General features: G+C 41.7%; 1 protein-coding gene across 1 annotated transcript in view; it reads left to right on the plus strand.

The window, feature by feature from the left end:
- The window catches only part of cntfr (ciliary neurotrophic factor receptor), a 244,536-nt gene that overhangs the window by 14,048 nt on the left and 213,227 nt on the right, over positions 1-17,261 (plus strand). The gene's annotated exons all lie outside the window — the stretch shown is intronic.

Below are 17,261 nucleotides of genomic sequence, written 5' to 3' on the forward strand. Positions count from 1 at the left end.
AGCTGTCAGGTTTCCCTCAACACCACAACATGTAAAGGCTGGTTATTTCTGTTATTTCTTCCATTTACCTTGGCGAGGCGCCTAAGATCCCACGTCCCTCCTTGATGCGTTGGTGTGCATGAGAATGCACGGATGCGTATTTATTCATTAGTCTCAGAACAAGCTTCAGTGTGCAGCTGCGTGCTGCTTTTCTTGATTATATATTTGAATTCCTGCGCGCCCGTGTCCGCGTGAGAACGACACGCGGATAAATAAACTCGCTCTCCCGCCTCTCCGCGAGCGGCGTCAGCATCTCGCTGCACCTGTGCCTAACGAGACATATCAAATACACAGTCGGAACTTTTTGCACGCACCTCGTTGAACGTGGCACGCAAAGCAGGGAGAAAAAAAAAAAAAAAAAAAGTCCACACGTCCTCGGTGGAAGTGCACACATTGTCACACGGTTTTGCGAGGAGACAAGCGCGGGGCAGCGACACTCGCTGCTCACCCCGACATGCGCACGCAAGCACACCCCGGCTCACCTCCGCACATGCAGACATCCACTGGTATGTCAGAATTTCTCTTTTACCGGGATCTTCCCCCAGGTAGACGTGACTGCTCTCGCTCTGTGTGCATATTTGTGTGTGTGTGTGAGAGAGAGAAAGAGAGAGAGCGGAAACTAGTACCTTATCAGGCAGGATCAAAAAGGAATCAGCTCACATACCTGAAATAACTGCACCTTCCATCTATCTGTGTGTGTGTGTGTGCCTATCATATTTATACTGTTTATATCTGACAGCGTCTCAGGTTGTTTTTAACAATGATAATTTTGCCAAAGTTTGCACAAAAACTGATATCTTGTATTTGCATAACATAAATACATTTTAAAAAAAGCAAAGTAATTATAGAAACGTTGCCACAACATTAGCTACACCTGAACGTTTCCTCCTTGCTGCAAATATCTAATCAGCCGCCGACGCAGCTCATTAAAAGTGGCGAGCCGTGTCACTGAAGATTGGAAAAAGGGTCCCCTGCTCTGATGAGTCTCGATTTCCACTGGAACTTCTTCCTGATGGGGAAAAAAAATCTGTGGAAAACAGCACAAAAGCATGGATCCACCCTGCCTTGTATCAACAAGCTGCCGCTGCTGCTGGTGTAACAGTGTGAGGTATTTTTCTCTGTACACTTTGAGCCCTTTAGTACACATTCATCACAATTTAAACACCAGGCGTATAACACGCCGGTCCTTTTATGGGAACAGTGTACCCGTCTTCTGATGGCTACTTTCAGCAGGATTACGTACCGTGTCACACAGCTGCAGTCGCCTCAAACTGATTTCTGGAACGTTCATGTGAGTTTATCACGTTTTAAAAGCCTCCGCAGTCACCAGATATGAATCCATCAGAGCTCTGTTACGGTATGGAGTAACCATTGTATGCTGTTGTTTCTTTATGGACTATTGTCAACAAGAAATATTTCTAGAACGGTGCTCCAAAAAAAAGCAGTTCAGCCAACTACAATCGAGCATTGTGTTCTTAATAGTGAGGTCAATTAAACTGTTGATGCAGGTTGAATTTATGCAATTTCTTTCTGTTAGTAGAGACGTGTGCAGCGTTTTTTCTTAGACTTCTTTTGACATCGTATGAACAATCAGCAAAATGATTTGTACAGGACAAATCAACTCACAGTATTTTACCCTGATGGGTATTTTTTTTTCTGTCATTAAGAGGGAAAACGCTCAGAAGATAGTTCAAATGTATTTAATTAGGGTCGATTTATCCCATTGTCTTACTGAAACCTTTACCTTGAAAAAGCACAGGTGGAAGCATGTCTTGCGAGGCCATTGCCGTAATGAGCTGCATTTTTCTTCCTGGAGTGGTCGGGATGCCAGCATTTTAAAGGTAATGAGGTTGGCCTGAGTGTGTCGGCACCGCAGCCGCATGCAGGCGCAATATCTTGTTCGAATGTAATTATGCATTCCGTTACTGTATAAACCTGTAGGATGTAACGTTTGTGTGCCATTTGTCGTTTACTGTCGCCTTAATTAGCGGAGAAGATCTCAGGAGATCAAGTGGTGAAAGTCTGATAAACCGAGCAACAACTGTGATGTACAAACGTGACATTATGTATATGTTTCCCTGCCTTTCCAATCCCCTGATGTGATTTCACTAATTAAAAACATAAACAGAGATTCAGACATTTTTGAAATCCTGCACTAATATTAAAGGCGTGGAGCATCATATCTACGGGAAATAATCATCTGAAAGGTCACGGTGGAGAGGCACGTCCCTCACATCGATGTCCCCCGGCAAATCGGTGTCATTAATGTGGAAGCAACCCTGGCAAAAACAAAACCGGACAGAGCATGTAAACTGGCTGCCTGAAGCAATACGGCGCTGCGGCCAACGAATTGATGTGTGGTGGATAAAAAGCCCCGGTCCAAACACCAGCTGAACACACCATCTGTTTCCCTGCAATTCCACTCATTAGGATACATATTTTAATTTATTTTTTTATTTCCCTTGTCATTTCATGGGCAAACTATCGCCCTACTATTTTGTGCTATCATGTTGTCACTGTCAGTTTTTTAACAGCTCTTGATTTGTTGTTGCGGCACTTCTGGATGATTTTTCTTTCTTTTTTTTTTTTTTTTCAAATCTCTTGAGGATTTTCCCCGCTTACTCAGTTTGACGGTCTCATCTCCTTTGGCTTTGTTTCCTTCTACATTCTGCCAAATTCAACGTGATTGATCAGTGGTATGCCACCAGTTTACTGCGTAAAGTTCAAAAAGTACTCCAATGTTTTTTTGTAGTTTATTTTTTTTCCACATTTTCTTCAGGGAAATTTATTCACCCTCACCACATAATTTCTTTTGCTCGCTGCTGTGTTCATTATGTTTTTGAATGCAACATTCAAAAACCAATGGACTCATCAACTGCAAGCCCAGAGGCTGCAGTCATGCTAGCCTTCTGCTGTTCCCCCCCTCCAGATGCAACCTTTACATGCTCCATCTGTGGTTGTGTGATTGCTCTCAGTGGCCACCTGCAGCAGCACCGTCACTGACAGGCACGGCTGCAGCTATCCTCACGCGGCCCGCTTCCATAACCATTCATGCCACTCTGTAGCCGCTACTGAGAAGTTTTGACGTTTTGCAGAAAGTTGGGACAATTTCACGAGAGCGATGGCAAAATGTCTTAAGCTCTGTCGACACGGCAAAGTTTCCGAGTGAAAACACAAAACTTTTATTGCATTATCAGTGTCCATTTCCATGAAAACTATGCTCGGAGCCACTGAAGATGCAGCCTTTTGGAAACGGCTCTCAAATTAGCCGTTTGGCACATATGCGAGTAGATAGACAACAATAATGGCGGTGTGTAAAGTGTCGTGACTCCCAGTCCATGTTCTCCTGGAACTTGGTAGATTTATAGTTAAGATGCACCAAAACTAGCAGTCCAGCTTCATTGTCTGTGTGTGCATTTCATATTCTAATTGTTTTTAGCGCATTGTTGTCTGCACGCATGTTTGTGTAGTTTCATTACAAAACTAGCCAACATTGCCAACTAGTGGCCTGACAGGCTAACTGCATTGTTTTCAGCATTTCGGCAATTTCCGTGCACATAATTTTCGACGAGTTAATGTGAAAACATGAAAGTTTCCTGAACCAAAAGCGTTTTCACTCGTACGTGAGGTCTTATTCACCTCCTTTTGACTGATTGCAGTGAACACAATTCATTTAGCAGAAATCATGCAGAAAGGATTTTTACATTTAGTCATTTTCCTCCTGAAATTGGTTACAAATTGCGAGTTTAGAAAAGGAAATAAAGGGCACATTATTCATCTTCATGTATGCTCTTGACTTGCACTCCTAAATCTGACTTGTAGCTACAGAAAAGCCAGCCGAGTCCAGCAGCTGTCCATGTGAAAACTGATAGTAAATCCAGCATTAGGGAGGAAGAGTGTCATGTTAGAGGAACAGATTTTGTTTGACGTTAACTCCACTTTTTTTTTTTTTCCCTCCCTCCCATGTGCACACATGTGCTCGTGCATAAGCATGGAGTCTCTGTACGTGTTTGAGAGGGAGATTTTGTATGTTCTCGTGTGCGAATGTGCGTGCGCTGGAGAGGCAGATTCGATTTCACTGCAAAGGCATGTTGAACAGTCTGTCAATTTCCTGCCCGCACGTTCAAGTTTTTCCCTCCCCATGACAAATTCCTCGATTTCCTCACAACACATTCCTGATGCATTATTGGTCATGGACATTATATGGTCCCCACATACTCTGTCCTTCAGAGTCTGGGAAGTATCGAGTTGCCTCTGTGTTTATGCGAACAGGCAAGAGCGAAAGAAAAGAGCAGAAGCCAACAATGTCTTCTCCTCTTGTTGGGGAACGCTGAGCATCTTGTCAAGAGACTTTTGGCTTTCCATATTTAAATCCCATGCCTTTCTTGTCGTGCTCATTGAGAACTAGAGCAAGTTTGTAATTGGGAAGCGCACAGAATCTTAATTTAACCTCCTTTTTTTTGTGTCAGTGCGTGTAAGATGTGCTTTGCGTTGTTTGGGTTCTCTGTTTGCTATGCTACTGTTTAAATAAGATAAAAAGTTCTCAAGATTAGAAACAGATACATGATGGCAAATAACGGCATCAATATATTCCTCCTCCATGAGCAGGAACCAGAGGGAGGCTGTTGCCTGAGAAAATGTGAGTGTTTGCAGTGGCAGTAGAGGGAACTGACGTGACTTGAGGCTTTTATATTGTTGAGGAAAGTAAGGAGGTTTAGCTTGACTGTGAAATTCATATTGAAGTCCTTTGGTTATGCTTGATTTAGTTTGTGTGTGTGTGTGTGTTTTCTTGTATCTGTTCACCTGCGCGTGTGCACAGCACTCATTTATGCATACAGTACTCCGTAGAATGTAAGGCTCTGTGCATTGGTATGAAAATATAGCGCTGGTATTTCCATTTAACTGCGTGTGTGTGTGTGTGTGTGAGAAAAAGTGAGAAAGAGGCCATTGTGTAATTCATGACCCTCCAACTATTTCATAAATCAATGAACTGGTAGCTCAAAATGACAGAAATGTAGGAAAAAAGGTCCATATGGAACTTATAAGTAACCATATTTCTTCATTACTCGAAGCAATTTGTTTTAATTGCATACTTAGAAGTAATATGGTCTCAGACTAGGTTTTTTTTTTTCAGTGAAAACCAAAATGAAAAATGAGAATGCCCATTAACTGCAGCGATTATGTTCTAATAATCAGAAAATTGAGTTGTCAAGACTGGAAAGCTTCTTTTAGATGGTGGTTTCACAGCATATGCCGTGTGTGTGTCTACATGTGTGTGTGCGTGTGTGAGTCTGGAAGCAAGCCTCTGCGGATGCGACAGAAATCGCTATTTTCATAAGCAGTCATGCTGTAATTGATGGGCTAATTCTCTGTTGCGCTGGTGGTTTAAATATAAACCGGTTTGGACACTTCACCTGTAGGTGTGAGGAGGTTGACAAGGCGACGCGGTCCATGATTTCACTTTCTCACATAGCTTTTCCTATTAATTTAGATTTGACCTGCCACAAATAGCGGACAAAAATAACCTCACTTTCATAAGGTTTTACCTCGCCTAAAGAATGTTCAGTTTACGGTTTTAGCAAAGTTTATTTCATGAGAGATACTGCCACACTGTCTGTCTGGCCTTATACAACATACACGGCATTTTCAAGGCACAAAACCTCAATGCAGCCTATTCAGTAGAATCTGAAGATATCGTTTCTGAAGGACCTCTCGTTCAGTTGAGTTCACGTATGCATCTATGCAAAGGCTGCTTTAAGACTCCTTTTAAATTAATTCATATTCTGAGTAGAGTTTTGATGCAGGCTAATTCATACAAGCATTTGCAAAATTCAACCTAATACAAGGATACAAATGTTAACAGAAAATACAACTTTGTAAAGTAGATGAACATAAATTTGCTGTTAAAAGACTCAAAGCAGCTTTATTTTTATGTGGTGTGCTCACAGAACGGGAGCTCTAGGAGTCAAAGTATCTAAAACACTCAGTTGCTAATTAATTTCAAAATTTAATTTGCCATGTATTGGGTCAGAAAATGTTGTTTGAAGTGATTCCAGTATGTTTTGGTGACACTTTTGAAGTGATGAACATATTCTGGTTTTTATCGTGATTATATGGCAAATCAAAATTGCTTTGGCCCAGATAATCGTGATATTGTCCCATGCCTAGTGTGAATTAATACGCATTCTCTTGTGTGGAACAGGGTTTCCCTGACCCACCGTACGGTGGTATAATCATACAAAACCCAGTGGGAAGCTCTTCATATTCATGATTACAATACGCAGCTCATTAATGAATCCTAAACAGCGCCGTGGCCTCAACGTGCACTCCATCCCAAGTGGCTGCAGGGGCGTTCATTAGTTTAAAATAATCCCAATTTTTCAAAGCAATGGACTTGATACTGACATCTACGAGTGCGCTCGGCACATTCAGCTGAGTCAGAGTTCATGAATCGCTTTTACTCCAACTTAATTCCACTGATAGATGGCGGTGAGTGAAGCTTATGGGGGACTATTTGATTGAGTGGAGCACAAATCCCAAATCTCTGACAGTGACGTTGGTTTAAAGTTGTTTCATTAATGTCACGAGGTCAAAGACATCAACCGATTCAACACACATGAAGCTGTAACTTCAAAAGAAATGGATCAAAAGACGAAGAATCTTTACATTTTTGCAGCTAATGTTCCCAATTCTCAAGCAATTTCATTTTACTGTACAGAACATTATGCTTTTTGTACGTTACCCTCTACATTCAGTTCACCTTAGCTGGGATGTATTATGATTAACGCTGAAGGAGGTAAAAAAAAAAAAAAAAAAAAAAAAAACCCACACATTTTTCTGTGTCTGGCATCGATTCCCACTCTGAGCTTGAAGCTGCGCTTGACTTAGCTTCTCCAATCGCTCTTGATATGCGGGAGGCTTTTAGTGGGCTTTATTTCAAAACGACAGGCGTAAGGGATTCTCACGGGGCTGTGACACTCCCATTAGGACCACGGATCCCACACCGAGCTCCGGAGCCCCCTCCGCCTGCAGCGGCGTCCACAAATTACACTGGCATTGTAACCCCGAGATGTTTTTGCTGCTCAGACCGAGGATTGTTCTCGTGGCTGCGAACTTGCAAACTGGATTTGCCGTCATGCTGTCTCAAAGTAGAAAAAGCTCAACATGTTCTGATTTAGTGGTCAAGGACTCGGCTGAAAGTTTCGTCTCATTTTAAATGCAAATGCCGCGACTTTAATCTTCTTGGCTAAATTAGCATGGATGGTTCTAGCTCAGCGCCGGAGTGTTAAGTTATGGGCTTTTTTTCAGGACACGGCGCTCTCTGTTTTATGTTTTTCACCGTGCTTGACTGCTAGCTTTGCCCTCTAATCCTGTTACACAAAAACAAGATGTTCATGTGAGACTCGGAGAGCAGTTTTTTTTTTTTTTTTTTTTTTTTATTTAAGGGTTAGGACACACCTGTGGTGCATTTGGAAACAGCGCGCGCGTAGGAGAAATACATTATCAGTGGGTGTGCGAAAGGCTGCCATCAATCATGGCCAATCAAATCAGCTCCTCTAATTCCCTCTAAAAGCAGTGCACTCCCCGCCATGAGGCACTGACAGTTTTATTATGGCCAGTCCAGCCCGCTTCTCCTGAAAGGAATCGGAGGCGGTCTGGGCTGGATGGTCTTGTCTCGGAGGTGCAGAGTCACAATAGCAAAACGTGTAACACCCTAAATATGAATATATGGCACTATTCTTCCAAGGAGCGATTGTGTGTCTTTTGTTAAGAATGTGGAACAATTGAGAGTATGGGAAGTCCATGCCAGGGGCATCCAGCTGTAACCATCTGATACCATTATAATTCAATTTTGACATGTATTATTCATGTATCGACACAATTTAGGAATCCCTCCATTTGCCGCTGAGGAAAAGATTCACGTGCGAAGCCCTTTTGCAGCACATAAAATATGTGATTGAGTTAAAACATGGGCTTTTTCCCCCTCCGCATTTAATGAACGGCTAACATATTGGTGATGCTTCTGATGGCGACTGAATGGTAATTAAGTGAAATGATGCCTTTCATTCAATTTAATTTCCTGGAGGCATTGGGCATAGAGGAAACATTTAATTGAAACATAAATTATCTGGCTTTGAATAAAGGTCAATTATTTCTCTTGGCCTTTGTGTGAATGGGTTACATTCTTCCATTTATGTGTTCTCCCATTTTTTTGACCACAGAGATGCCAGCCTGCCAGACAGTTAACCTCTTTTTGGCCTCAGACGAGGCCTCTTGTGTCAGGTCTTTTAGACCCATGAACACTTACCTTATTGTCATGCTTGGCTGAAATTCTGTGAATCAAAATGGAAATATGTACAGCACAGATGCCATCGAAACCATTCTGTAGTCGGATTAGTGAAGGCTGTTGTTGGACTTTTAGGTTTTGATTTTAAAACTCTTCAGCTTGCAGAAGTGGAAGGAGAGTAGATGGTGGCTTCACTCCTGTCAGTCTGCTTTACATTATCAAAGGAAATAGGATTAAAAAAAAAAAAAGGTGTAGTCCTTGGATTTCAGCATATTTTCTTCAGTTCATTTTGGATCCATGACAGATTATTAGCAATGCGCCGGTCTTTGAATGACAGGTTTAAAAAAAAAAAAAAAAAAAAAAAGAGAGCAAACATTTGAATTTCAGGACTGTGGAATATTCAGAAAAGATTTTACTTTCAAGTATCTCAACTAAATGAACAAAAGTACAACATTAACCAAGGACTACTGTTAAATGAGTGCGAGCAGCACATTAATGAAAGTTGAAAACTTTCATTATGCTCTAGGTATCTGTTTACATGACAACTATGTAAAAGACACACATTGTTTAAAATTACTCCCAAAGTTTAACTTTTCAACACTCCAACTCTCTCTGTGTCAACAGGGAGAAATGCTTCTTTTTGAAATATTGCTGCTACTCAGCTAAAAAAATTGTTAATGAAATTCAACTAAATTTCAAAGTATATTTGTGTTTGCTACATGATTTAAATTCTTCTTGACTTCCTGGTTCTAATTTCTTTATCTCTTAGAAATAATGCCACATTTAAAAGGAAGATGCGTTTGAGTTGGGTATACGTAATCTCCTTTTGGCTTTAGTTCAAAGAAGTCAGACAAAGCCAATAAAGGTGCCAACAGATTTAAAATTCTGTATTAAAAACAGTTGCAGCGGTATGTTTCATTATGGTTTTATATTTAGTCTTCTTACAATCCAATCCCAGAGTATTTATTTCAGTTGAATGCCGCCTGTATGATCCATCATTCAGCAGACAGATCGAAACAGATCATGCTCTGCCCCTAGAGGACAAAAGAAAATCAATTAAACATCGCCTCAGAAAAATGCTCACATCTATTCTGAAAAGTAATTCATCTTGCTTTATTCATTTTCCCTTTTCCGAGGAAATGATGTTTGATTTTGAGATTTGCTATGGATTATTACCTCTCTGCACGGACGCTTCGAAGGAGTCTCAGTCATTAAAAATGTAAAGAGTGGAGGAGGCGAGCAGCCGGGTGTCTGCTCGCCTCCACCTGCGCTTCCTGTCGCACCACATGTGTGATGCCAACCAAACTAACTCTAAACAGATAAAATTTTCAATTTTCGCTACAATTCCAGACTGTGGAATCCAGGTTCGTCTGTCATGATGGTTATTTTGATCAATATCTTACTGGTTCGCGCCCAATGCGTTCAGTACAAGTCGGGCAGCATTCAGAAATCCATTTTTAACAGATTACGTCTGACACTTGTGATTCCTGAGAGGAGTTTGAAGAGATTGAGCCTCTGAATTGCACGGACGGACCACAGCTGAATGGGAGTGAGATGTATTGAAGGGTTATTGATCAGCAGCTTCAGGGATTGAAATGGAACTTCAGCTGTGTGTTTGAGTGTGTGTACGTTCGTATATGATAGTGCACATTACACATGGACTCATCCTTCTTGTTGCTCAGCTGATTGTACCAATAAATAGGTTTTTCACGACTGAATACAAATGTAGGACAGCCATGAATCTAAGTGAAGCTCTTTCCATAATGACATGTAGCAGCGATGACTAAAGTGTGTCATTATGCCGTACTGCCATTGAAATGGATTCATTTTGCTGAAACAAGCAAGAAAACTGATGTTCTTTCCAGCTTCCTGGATTATCGTAATGCTTTGATAGGCAACCACCAAGAAGTTTGGAATGTGTGAGGATGTTGTAATGGAATACAAAACCCATGTTAGAGTCACACAGACAGCAGCTGTGTCCCAATTCAGAAGCTTCATGCTTCCAAGGTTGCATTTCAACAGGGACGATGTCTGTTGTGGCACAACAAAAATGACTCAATTTAGTGCCTCTTTCAAGACCGACCGAGTAAGTGTGTCCTCTGTTTGCAAGACAACACAGGATTAAAGACAAGTGTAGTTCACATTTTTGAGTTTCCTAATATTTGAGAGTGTTTGTGAATTTTTAAACTTTTCCTTATCTACCTGAACAAATGTAGTTCAACATACGAACCAATTTTTTTAGTAATTGCACTGCGGCAAGTATCTCACCCTCCTTGAGCACACAGATAGAAAAGCACAAAGTGTTTGGAGAAAACCTTTGTTGGCACAGTCAGGACATTCAATCTCACCCACCTCCCTGTGAGGCAAGAATGCAAAAATGAAAGGTTTTGTTGCATTTTGAGTGTCCGTTTACACAACAATGGACCTCTGGAGCCTCTGAAAATGCATTATTGAAAATGGTTCCCAAGGTGGCACTTATTGAAAATGCCCCAGTACATCTCCATGTCGATGGAAGAAAACGCAGCTTTTTGAACACGCTGTTTGTGCATATTTGCACCATAGTTGCTGTTCATAGTTCTTCTGTACATAGGTGAGTAGATGGAGAATCGAAACAATTGTGGGCCCCAGAGGTCATGACTTTCTGTCCATATTCTCCTTCGGCCTGGTATTTTATTAGCCCATGATTACAATCCAACTCGGTCTTCAGTCCACAGGAATGTCTGTTTTCCCATCATTAATGTTTATAGCACATTGTTCTCTGCACGCATGTGTACAAGGTTTAATTGCAAAAAATAACCAACAGCGACAACTGCTGGCCTGGCATGGTGACTATGTCGCTTTCAGCATTTCTACCATTTTCATGTAAACAGACACTGAATTCGAAACGTTGCTGTGTCAGTGTGAAACGTTTCTGAACTGTCTTCTCCGTGCTTTTGTCCGTTGCACATCAAACAAACTCTGTTTCAGATTTCGCTGTATTCCAGCATAATGGTGAGGAGATCTCAGGTGAAAAAGTAAAATGTGTTTCTAGATGATTATCTGCCTGCTATGTTACATTCAGCGATAGCACCATATTTACAGAGTTGATGATGTTTTAATTTAAAGGGATAGTTGACCCCTCCATAAATGAGGCATGAAATCCTTCCAATTAACATGTTGGTGGGGAACCAAAATGGCCGCATATATCAATGAGATCCCATTACGGGGGCATGAATATGGCGGTCTGGGGCAGCAGCCTGCGATGCACTGCAATAATTTTTTTTTTTTCCTATGCACAGCATGTGAGAGAGAGAAAAAGAAAAACCGACCCAAGGCCAACGCAAATACGTTAAGCGATTAAAAAGACGTGCACCAGGCAGTACACGGAGACTGAGGCAACAGAAACAGCGGCGCTTTGAGATATGAGAGGAGTCAGGCCACCAGATGGTCTAATGACCACAGGAAATATTACAGCTGGCAACCGCACTCCACCATTGATGACACCAGTCATTTAAGACCCTTGAGAAGAGATACTGTGTGGGTGTGTGTGTGTGTGTGTCTTACTGATTATGCATGTGTATGCACTGCATTTAACAGTACTTGCAAGGTCAATATCCCCCCCGCCACACCACCTCCACCCCTCCCACCCTCTCCCCGACCCCAAACCATTGTACAATTAGCAGGAGGAGAGGCCTGGAGACAACTGAAGATTGAATGTTTCATAAAATAGCAAAAATGGTCAAGTCTGGAAATGTTGGTGTGCATAGTCTTTTCTGCTGGGCTGCTTGATTTGGTGCTTTTATTATTTATTTAAATGTTCTACCTGAAAAAAAAGTGAATGTGAAATTTAATTTTATCTTAAACCTTCAGCAATACCAAAGATAATTGCTCTTAGTAGCTGATATATCATCTATGTGGAAAACTGTGGAACGTCCCTGGGAAATTGAAGTTTTTCTGTGTGTGTTAATATTTGTGATTTTCTAGAAGGACTTTCTAGGTTTACATTGCTTTTTCTTCTAAATTTAAGGAGTTTTTGATCATGTGTGAATTAAAAAAAAAAAAAAATCAGCACAACACAATAGCTAACCTACTTTTCCCAAATCTAACTGTTGACTTTCCAGTAGCCTAAAATGTTGATGTTCAGTCAACTTTTCCAAGTGTTTATACCCAGGATGCAGCTCTTACTCCTCCTGCTTTAAGGCATTAAAGACAAAAGTTTGAGGTCAGGGGTCAGAACATGAGCAGATGCTGTTAAAAGTAATCTCCATACTGTGAAGACCAGATTGAATCCTGTGTTTCACAATGACATTAATTGCATATTCCATTTATATCATCAGATCACAGTGATGTGTCCATGTGTTACATATTCCCCACCAATCATTGGGCCTTGCAGTAGATATTCTGATGACAACTTGTACGAACAGCTTTTACCGAGTTCACGCTGAACAAAGTGATGGAGATGAAAAGCATTTGTGCATTTAGGCTATACATTGGCTTTATTTATGTAAGATCTGACCCAAACCTGTTGTAAAATGTATACGTTGGCATCAGAATCACGCCTGCAGATGTTTGTGTTGAATGTTAATGTTGCGCTCTTGCATATTTTTTCGTTCCTGCCGGGCTCGTATGTCTTGTTGACTGCTGTCAGTCTCGGATACTATAGACTCCATGTGAATTGTGTTTATGTACTCTATAGTGTGTAACCTGTCTTTATCCTTCCTCCGTCTCTGTTTATATCCCTCTCTTGGCATTCTCTGTCTCTTCCTCCATTCTTCATGCCCCCTCTTATCGCTCTCTGTCTCTCGCTCTCTCTCCTGGGTCTATATGAAATATTCTGACCAGGCTCCTACAGTGAACACATAATTAGAAAGCACTGAAGCGTGGCTCCAACATAGGAGGGGGCGCTTTGCTCCTATCTGTGTGGTGGAGGTGGGGGGCAGATGATGAGGATGGGACGCCTGTAAAACATCTTCATGGCCAGAATACTGAGGACGGTCCGAGCCGCCGGTGGTGTCCTGCAGGGCATTCAGACAGATAAGAGGGGGAAAGAGAGGGTAGAAGGAAGCGGATGGAGGAGGGAGAATGGATAAATGGATTGATAGATGAGGCATGGGGGAGAAGGAACGCATCAACAGTGAGATGGAAAGAGAGCGGTATGGCTTGTGTCCATTAGCTCTTGTTTTCCATCGCCACCGTAATATCGGCGCAGTGCATCGCTGGGGTTTTGTCTTCATTAATTGGCCTGCTTCAGTAAAGAAGACTCAGGTTTTTTGAGTAAGAGAGGAAAATGTTAACATACACAGCATTGTGTGAGCCAGATATACTGTGATATGATTGTTCTTCATGAGGAAATGTCCACATTGATCTGATTCATAATGATTTTACTGTTAATTTATTGGCGTAATTCGATCAATGTTAAGTTTGGTGTCCAGTTGACTCTAACTGTTCCCAGCTTACTTGTTTGCAAAGTGGCTGGTTTAGAATTCAGCATACAAAAAAATTCAACATTATTCACCAATATCACTAATGATGAGCTCTGAGGTCAATGAGTTCAACCTTCCGGCAGACTGAGCATTGATAGCAGACGGTGCAAAACTTTGGAGGAATAAACAACATGAAGATCCCCTTTACACGTTTCAAGAGAAAATATGTTGTTCTTTTGTTTCTGTTTTGGAAAAGTCTTGTGTTTGATGGTGATTATTATCTCTTCAAACCTCTGTTCGGTTCACACAGGGTGATTGTGACAGCCCTGGCAAATAACATGCTTATTTTCACTCTTGATGAAACACAATCCTCCGTGGACTCGTGTGTCTCCTTCCTAACAATCTATCTGGGCAGAAAATGTTTCATTACAAGATAAAAGTGATCACTTACATGATTGTATTGATGTGCCTTCAAGATGATGTGCAGTAAATGTCCCTGTGCAGTATGAGTCTCTCTGTAGTCATTACAATGATCTCACGTATAATCAATACGGACATGGGGTCATCGCATGATGTGTGTTTTACTCTGCTGACACAGACCCGTAATATGGCTTTCTTGCTTTATCTTTCTTCCTCGTGCTGCTCTTGTTGATGTCACAGTGCGTCTGGACTGTGCGTGGACACACACCTCCACGTGGTCGAGCTTTGACTTTTACCTGACTTTGCCCTGCGTGGCTTTAATAAATTGTCATTGTGTGACTAGCTTGTTATGGTTTGTGCTGATGGCTGATTGCGGTGTTGGAAAAAAGGCCAGAGGAGCCTTTGGGACAGTCTGCATCACCGCTTGTCCTCGGAAGGTCGACGTGCTGTCACGTTCAGACGCAAAGACACGCAAGGACACTTTACGTTCTCGACACAGACACACGCATGTTTTTATGAGTCCTCCCTTTTGGCTATAGCAGGAAATGAAAGTCCGGTAGCCGAGGCTGTTAATTAACATTTATGGCCGCTGAATCGTTAGACTGGCTCTCACAGCGTTCACGTCAAAGCAATCAGGGTATAAAAATCCAATCTCTTGCCCCTGACTCCAAGCCAAAGTAATGATAGCGGATCATGATGTTGATTTGTTTCATAATCTAAATCTAAACACCAGTCATCTCCTTTGGGGATACAGTATTTGTTTGTTCCCTTCAATGGTATGTTTCACCGATTTACTAGGCGAGGCGTGTGGATATGTGGAACCCTGTGTTTTCTGTTGATAGCGCTGTTGCATTACCCCCTTTGACATTTAATATAATACGTTAAGAATCTGCAGATTGAATGGATGTCTGCTGTAGTGATGTGAGAGAATGAAAATTTCATATTGTGAGAAATGATAAGTCAAGTCTCATTGTGTTATTGTGATACAGCAAAGCATCTGTTTGCATCAGATACACTAGTAACTTCCCTACAACTGTTTTGATAGGAAATAAAAACAATTTTTTAAAAAATAAGAAAAGTAGGTATATATGTGTGAAATATAAAACTGTATCATGCATTAATGGTAAGATGAAGGTGAATCCTCGTATATCGTCGTGGTGGTTTTACAAGTTCTTTTCAACACTTTTATTGTTGAGAGTTTTTGATGGTAAGACTGTAACTAGTTGATACTGATCAATATTTACCAGTATTACATATTTAACATCAAAGGTTTGTTTCATCCATAGCTGTATTTTGTTGAACCTCTCTGATTCCTGATGCCCTTTTCATTTCTCACTTGTTATTCAGGCTGCTGCATCACACAAACAGTCTATAGTTATACCAGGCTTCCACTGCTGAAACATTGATTATATACAAGTCCACAGTGAGGGACAGGCAGTGACTAATAGTGCTTCCAACCAGGACCAAGGCTCTGCAATAAGCAACAAACAAAAGCAATTCCTCGATCAATAGCAACATGCAGCCATTGTTTTCTAGTTGGATATAGATCGAGTCAGGGAAACTTGTACTTTGGTGTAATGCAAGTACTAACCCAGCGCTCATAAACATTTATGCTGTTGTAAGTCTGCACAGGAACGTTGGAATATGAACTTGAAATTGCGACAGAGCACCATCCAAACACAAGCAAACATTCATGTTTTCGTGTTACTCCTTTAAATCTGTGCAAAGTTAGACGTTCTGGTCGCACGTACAGGACACACGAGAATTCAGCGTAATCGCAAAACTACACAGACGGCAATGCACAAACAGACATCTGAGTCGATTCCAATCACAGCTCCAAAACACCTATCTGCCAATCTTCCGCCGGTGTTGTGTCTGCTTTTCCCTGGCCAGTGTGTGCGCGACCAGCATCCGTGTTATGTCACTTTCTGTGTGTGCGTGTGTGTGTATGTGTGTGTCAGCAGTCTGACGGCCACAGATAAGGTGGCAGTTATCTTATCATAGTGGGCCAACCTCACCCCGAACCCCTCGTAAACCTCAGGTGTCACACTGCGCCGGCTTTTCCCCAAGCCCCCCTCATTTTCATGTCGATTTCACACCATTTTGCGCGCTCTCAGTCACTGCCCTCTTTCCCCTGCGCTCTTTATATCCCTTGATTTGCCCCTCCCCACACACACTCTCCCCATTACTTCTTTCTCATAGGTAGTTAAGCCCATTTTACTTCAGTTTTGCGCCTCTGCTCTCTCTTCACCTCTTCCGTTTTTTTTTTATCCCTCCCAGCAGCCCTATTTGATCTTTCTTGGTCTCCTTCCACTTGGCCTTGTTATCAATCTCGCCCGTCGCTGGCTAACTTTGACAGTACTCGCTATCCTGCTTATTTTCACTTTGTCCACATCTGACTTCTTTCTGTACTTATCTCTCCTCTTCCTTTTCTTGCTCTTCCCATCTTTACCCCTCGCGTTCTCCTTATCTGTGCCCTCTGTCTGAGTCCTCTTAGTCTCCCCTGTTTTCTCCAACAGGTGACAATTCATTTTCCAGCGCTCCTTACTCATCCCCTGTGCCTTTCTGCTCTACTCTTCTTTTCATCGCATTTTATCCTCTCATTTATTTATAGCCCCATGAGAGATGACAGTTTATCAATCTGCTGCTCAATTTACTCTCTTTCTGTGTTTTGTCTTCCGTGCCCGGAGTGTGTCTCTTCTGTCTTTTGTATTTCTTATGGATTCTGTCACTCCGTCCCTCTGCCAAGCTGTCCAGCTCTCGCTCCTTCCCCTTGGCCTTGTTAGAGCGTCTTAAATCATATGAGCTCATCGGTTTTGGAGGACAAAGTCTCCAAGTGATTCAGTGACTGTCAGCTGGAGATGAAATCGATAAAATAGAAGCGGCGGAAACAAACAGTTTGGTTTAATTTTTTCTTAAAGGCGTTTCCATAGAAACCTTAAAGGTCTAAATAGATGACCGTAAACTAATTTTGTGAGAGAGGAGACAGAGTGAACATTTCACAATCCAAAACAAATAATATGGGATTTAAAAAGTAAAGTAAACCTTGTCACATCCTGCGGCACACCCGAAGCAGCAGCTGTCGTACCAAACCACACACACCTGGAAGAAAA

This window comes from Salarias fasciatus (genome assembly GCF_902148845.1).
Source record: "Salarias fasciatus chromosome 7 unlocalized genomic scaffold, fSalaFa1.1 super_scaffold_4, whole genome shotgun sequence".
Lineage (NCBI taxonomy): Eukaryota > Metazoa > Chordata > Actinopteri > Blenniiformes > Blenniidae > Salarias > Salarias fasciatus.